The sequence below is a fragment of the Sciurus vulgaris genome (genome assembly GCF_902686455.1).
Source record: "Sciurus vulgaris genome assembly, chromosome: 19".
Lineage (NCBI taxonomy): Eukaryota > Metazoa > Chordata > Mammalia > Rodentia > Sciuridae > Sciurus > Sciurus vulgaris.
The window spans coordinates 32660017-32666016 of NC_136480.1; the positions used below are offsets into that span (position 1 = coordinate 32660017).

The 6000-nt window shown below is 48.4% G+C and overlaps 1 pseudogene across 1 annotated transcript in view; it reads left to right on the forward strand.

Moving 5' to 3' along the window:
• Window positions 1-5656, forward strand: part of LOC306650229 (atypical chemokine receptor 3-like) — a 28875-nt pseudogene extending 23219 nt beyond the window's left edge. Inside the window, exon 3 of the transcript in view lies at window positions 4710-5656. The product of the transcript in view is annotated as an atypical chemokine receptor 3-like (transcript). The remainder of the gene's footprint in view (window positions 1-4709) is intronic.
• Window positions 5657-6000: the final 344 nt, after the last annotated feature.

A 6000-nucleotide genomic window follows, 5' to 3' on the forward strand; every position in this document is an offset into this window, starting at 1 on the left:
TGAGGCAAGGTCTCTGTAAGTTCCCTAGGCTGGCTTCAGACTTTCTCTCTTGCTGCCTCAGGCTCCCACATCACTGAGATAAGAGGCATGAGCCACCACACCTGGCAAGTTTCATCCATTTATTTTATTAACCTGGAGGATCATATAAAGTTGAAAAAATGGATTCTTCAACAAAAGGAAAATAGAAAAACCATCTCCATCTGGCAAGTGCTTATTTTTTTATTGTTCCTTTTTAGTCATACATAACATTAGGATTCATTTTGATATAATTTAAAAAGCATGGAATACAATTTGCTCACATTCAGTCCCTAGTATTTCCCATTCCCTTTCTTATACTTTACTGATCTTTCTGCTCTTTACTTTTAGATTTTTTTTTGTTAGCATCTTGTGAACATAGATGATGTTGAGATTCATTGTGGTATGCTCATATACGTACACAGTAAATTGAGGTTTGATTCTTTCCTCTGTTCTTCTCTTGTCCCATCCCTTCTCCCTCCCCCTCATCCTTTTCATCTAGTGGACAAATCTTCCTTCTCTTTTGATGGTATTCCTCCGCTCCCTTTTCCCTTTCTATTTTTTCCTCTTTATTTTGAACTATCTTCCACATATCAGAGAAAACATCTAACCTTCAGCTTTCTGGGTCTGACTTCACTTAGCATGACACTCTCCATTTCCATCCATTTACCAGCACATGTCATCATTTCATTCTTTCTATGGCTAAATAATACTCCATTGTGTATACAGACCACATTTTCTTTATCCATTTTTCTGTTTAAATGCATGTAGTTGGATCCATAGCTTGTCTATTGTGAATCGTGCTGCTATAAAAATCAATGTGGCTGTATCACTATAGTATGCTGATTTTAGATATTTTGTATACATTGCAAGGAGTGGAATTTCTGGATCGTATGGCATGAGAAGTCTCCATACTAGAGTGGTTGCACTAATTTGCAGTCTCACCAACAAGGTACAACTGTACCTTTTCCCAACCTCCTGGCCAACAATTAATATTATTTGTATTCTTGAAATTAACATTCTGACTCGAGTGAGATGAAATCTCAGAGTAGTTCTGACTTGAATTTCTGTGATTACTAGAGATGTTGAATGGTTTTTCATATATTGGTTGGCCAATTGTATCTCTTCTTTTGAATAACATCTGTTTAGTTCTTTTGCCCTTTAATTAATTGAGTTATTTGGTTTTGGTGTCATTTTTTTTTCTTTTTTGTATTCTTTATATAATCCATTGCCCCCATGGTGCCCAGACCAGCAGGGAGTGGCGGCACTGGACATGAGCATCCTGTCCACTCCAGGCACCCACAGGTGGTGGTTGCAGATCCCAGTCCCTGTGACTGGGCAGGTCAAGGACGAGGGGACCTTCTGTCTGCCAGGATCGTCTTTTGGAAAGAACCCTCCTTTGCTTCCAGGCTGAGCTATTGTGTGGTGCTTTTGGATTTTTGTTTCCTTGAAATCCTCACTTAAATCTGTGGAGAATCTGATTACTCCATGCCACTTGGTGCCCTTTCTCTCTGAGCTGGAGCCATCCAGTGGGGAGGAGAGGCCCACTCAGACCCCTAAAGAAGGTTGGTGGCCAGGGTGTGGGTCTCTGGCATCAGTGATAGTCTGGGTTTGTGTTGCTGCTCCTCAGACCAGTGATTCATGGCCAGTGATTGGTGGTTGGTGATGGGTGATCCGTGCTCAGGGGCCAGCAGGAGCCTCCCTGCCTGCTCCTTGCTTCTGCCTTGGGCAGTGAGAGCTGTGTCCCTGCACCAGATCTCCCACCCATGCCACCCCCACCCTCTGAGGGGAGAGAAGGGTGTGCCTGGGGGTGGCATGCTTGTCCCAGAAATTCAGTGAAACTTCAGACCCAGGGGGCAGAGGCAGGAGCCTAACAGCTGGATCAGGTTCCCTGAATCCTTCCCATTGCCTACCACTGCTCTGACCTGGAGGATAATGGGGGTTGGCAGCTTCCAGGTGCAGGAGATGAGAGTCAGAGTTGATTTGGAGGATACTGGAGGGGCCTGGAATGATGCCCCTGGGCCCCAGAAGGAGCCTCCTCTCTTCTGTGTCGCTGCCCCTGCCTGGGGCTGTTCTCACTGAACTGCACCAGGGCTACTTTGTGTGGTGCCCTGGAGGGCAAGGGAGGCCCAGGCCAGAGAAGCATTTTGCAGGTGTGAGAGAGTAGCAGACTGGTTTCATACCCAAGTTTAGGCTGTGAAAAGCTCAGGGTCCTTCCTTTCTTTTTTGCTCTAGAACTTAAGGATGTCCCTGCCAAAGCCCCAGGCTGTGCCTGTGGGGGCAGAGAATGGGCTAAAATCACTGCCAGCAGAGCACTCTCAGGTCCCTGTGGTTGTGGGACTGTCTTTTGTCCTCCATCAGACTCCTCTTCTTCCAGTGACTGTGAGGACAGATGAGATTTGGGGGATAAAATGCCTTTGACTAAGCTGTACTGCAAAGGTGTTCCATTTTAAGGAAATGGGAAGAAAGACACAGGACAACTGCTTTAGGGGCTCTGCATTGGAGCCATGCAGAAGAGCAGAGGCAAGTCCATCTGGAGCCACAGGTGCAGAGTGAGAGTCAGCACAGGGCACTCGGTGGCCAAGGGGATGTGGCAGGAGTGGCTTCAAGGTAGTGTGGAGCTGATTGGATGCCCTGAGTCCAGTCTGAGAGACCAGGAGCCTGTCTTCTGGAAAGCACCCTCTACAGCCCTGTTGGGCCCAAATACTTTTGGGGTCCTTGAAGTTATTTCTTAGGACAGGTTAATGTCTCCTGATTTGAGTTTGTCCTAACTCCATCTTGCCTTTTTGGTGCCCTCTGTGCCTTCATGTCAGCTCCCACATATTGGGGGTCACTGAGCTGTGGGTTCCTTCCTGGTTACAGGGCCAGTGACCAACACCATGGAGGAGCAGAGGGCATGGGGCTACCCCAGATGCCCAGACCTTCCATCAGCATGGAGAACACAGGCTGAGTTAGGCCACCAGGAGAGGAGTGTGTGATCACCTATGTCCCACAAAGGAGCCACCCAGGGCTGTGACGGTGTCCTATAGTTGGAATTCAGGAGGGGGCAGCCTTCTGAGCATTTTGAGACTGTGGAGGGACTTCTGGAAGGCAGCAGGGGTCATAGGTCCTCAGGGACTCTGTTCACACTTTCCTAAAGATGCCCTGTCCAGCTGCATGTCCTCTGTGGGCTCCTGGACCCTCTGTGGGGGTTTTATTATGCAACCAGTAAGAGCCAGTTTGTAAAGTGGAAGAACCAGGTGAGGTTTTGCTTTTCTTCTAAAGGGGAAAAAGAAGCTGATTGCTTCCCCCTGGTCAGTCTTGGGTGATGGCTCATTGAACATCTGCTACTGACAGACTCTGGGCTAGGCCTTGTCACTAAGGTAATGATGAGGTGGGTGTTGCTGTCTTAAGGCAGCAGATGCAGGCAGGGTAACCAGTGAGTCTTAAGTTGGACACTATTGGGTGGAGGAGTCAGAATTCCAACCTGGGAATGTCCCTACCTTGGTTTCTCAGTCAGTCGGCAAGTCCACCTGACACACACTGCCTCTTGTCCTGGCTCTTATGGGAGTTCCTGTGTGTAACCTGGACTCACTCTGAGTAGCCTGGCAGGTTAGCCTGACTCTTGGTCAGCTAACACCTGAGGCAGGTGACAGAAATGTCACCTACCTGGAGGAGAGGAATGAGGGTTGGTGTCCCTGTCTTTCACTTTTCTCAACATGCAGTGATGTTTTGGTGGGGTGATACCAACCCAGAACCACAGCTTGGTGGGACTTCAGGGCTGTCAAGAGACAGAAGGACACTAGAGGACATCTCCTGGAAGCTCTCACTATATCTGTAAAGAGTCACTCCAAAAGTGGGGCTACTATGGCCAAGCCCTTGCTGGCTGTGAAGGACTGACCATGGAGCTGGGTTAGCAGGGAGAAGATGGCAGATGTCTGCTCTCCAGAAACACTGAAGGAGGTGATCTCTGTGCTTCAGGTCTTGGCACACACTCATGCAGCAGTTGAACAATAAAGGAATGGAAAACTAGGTGCAGGTCAGGGCCTGAGGTGACTGGATGTTGCCCACAGCTGACATTTCTCAGTCACCTAAGTCTGTGGTTTTGGGGTGTGTTTGGCCTGCAGGACATTGCACACATGATGACTGAGCTCCAAGTGGCCTCATGGCTGACACTAAGGGGCCAAAGATGTAGGTTTGCACATGAGTTTTGGAGAAAGGTAATAAGCGCTGTCTTTTTTTAAATGCAAATTGGGTTGAGGATTTGAAATGCTTTCATCCAGACACCAGAGAAGGATACTTGTAATTCAACATGTCAGGGGCAGACCAACCCTGCCATTCTTGGGGACCTAGGTAAATAGCTCCTGTTCCCTGCTGAGAAGGAGCCAGGCCATCAGCACTGCTGTGGCCAGGCTCAGCAGCCTAATGTTTCTTTGGCCCTGTACCATGTTGATTTTATACACTGGGCATAGCAAGGCTGAAGGTGTCTTGAGAACACAGTCATGAAAAGATAGAAAACAAATGCAATTTCTGTCTTTGGGCACTGTGTGGACAAGTCTCTGCGTGTTTATGTTGTGTGACACTGTTCTCGTGGGGTTGCTTTCTTTTCTACTTAGCAAAACAGCTGGGCCTTATCAGGTCCCTGGAAAAGTGTTCTGACTGGAAGTCGAGTTTCCCTACTGAGTGTTTCTGACATCTGTCTGGCTCACTGTAAGTCATTCTCACTCCTGCCCACCATGGATGCTGAATCTCTTCAACTATATTGAGCCAGGGAACTTCTCTTACTTCAGCTGGCCATGCAACAGCAGTGACTGCATCCTGGTGGACATGGTGTAGTGCTCCATCATGCCCCACAAGAGCATCCTTCTCTACATGCTTTCCTTCATCTACATCTTCATCTTCATGATCAGCACAATCACCAACACTGTGGTGGTCTGGGTGAACTTTCAGGCCAAGACCATGTGCTTGGTCTTCTTCCTCACCTGCATGAGCATGGACCATTACCTCTCCATCACCTACTTCACCAGCACCTCCAGCCACAGGAAGAAGATGGTGTGCTGCATCCTGTGTTGCTTGGTGTGGCTGCTTGCCTTATGTGTGTCTGTGCCTGACACCTACTACCTGAAGACTGTCACACCTGCTTCCAACAGTGAGAACTACTGCTGGTCCTCCTACCCAGAGCACAGTATCAAGGAGTGGCTGATCGGCATGGACCTGGTCTCTGTTGTCTTGGATTTTGCCATCCCCTTCTCCATCATAGCTGTCTTCTACCTAATGCTCACCAGAGCCATCTTGGTGTCAGGCAACCAGGAGAAGCACTATAGCTGGAGATCATCTTTTTCTACATGGTGGTCTTCCTGGTGTGCTGGCTCCCCTATGATGTGGTGGTATTGCTGGACATCTTCTCCATCCTTCACTACCTCCCCTTCACCAGCCAGCTGGAGAATGCACTCTTCACAGCACGGTATGCCACACAATGCCTGTCGCTGGTGCACTGTTGCTTCAATCCCATGCTCTACAGCTTCATCAACTGCAGCTACCAGTACAAGCTGATGAAGGCCTTTGTCTTCAACTACTCTGCCAAAACGGGCTTCAGCAAGGTCATTGACACTCCACAGTGTCAGAGAGAGAGTGCTTGGCACTGGAACAGAACACCAAATGACTCGCTCTGCAGTGACCAGAGACAGGGAGTTTGTGAACATGGCCTGGGGCCACATGGTTTCCACAGGAGAGCAAGGGAGCTTTGGGTCTGAGTGCCCAACTGACACAAAGAAGAGAAGATGTGATATTGTGTATCCTCCTCTCCTTCCATGCCACTGCAGCTGTTGCCCAGCTGTGCTTTCTGACACTTCTGCAAAGGCAGAGCTGTGCTGTGCAGCCAGCACTGTGTGTCAAAGCCAGCTTCAGGAGAGACTTGCCTGTACAATAGAAGATTCTGCGCTTCCTGAAATTTTCATATGGTGATTGTATTCAAGTTTTAAGACTTTATTTTCTTACTACTGGCAT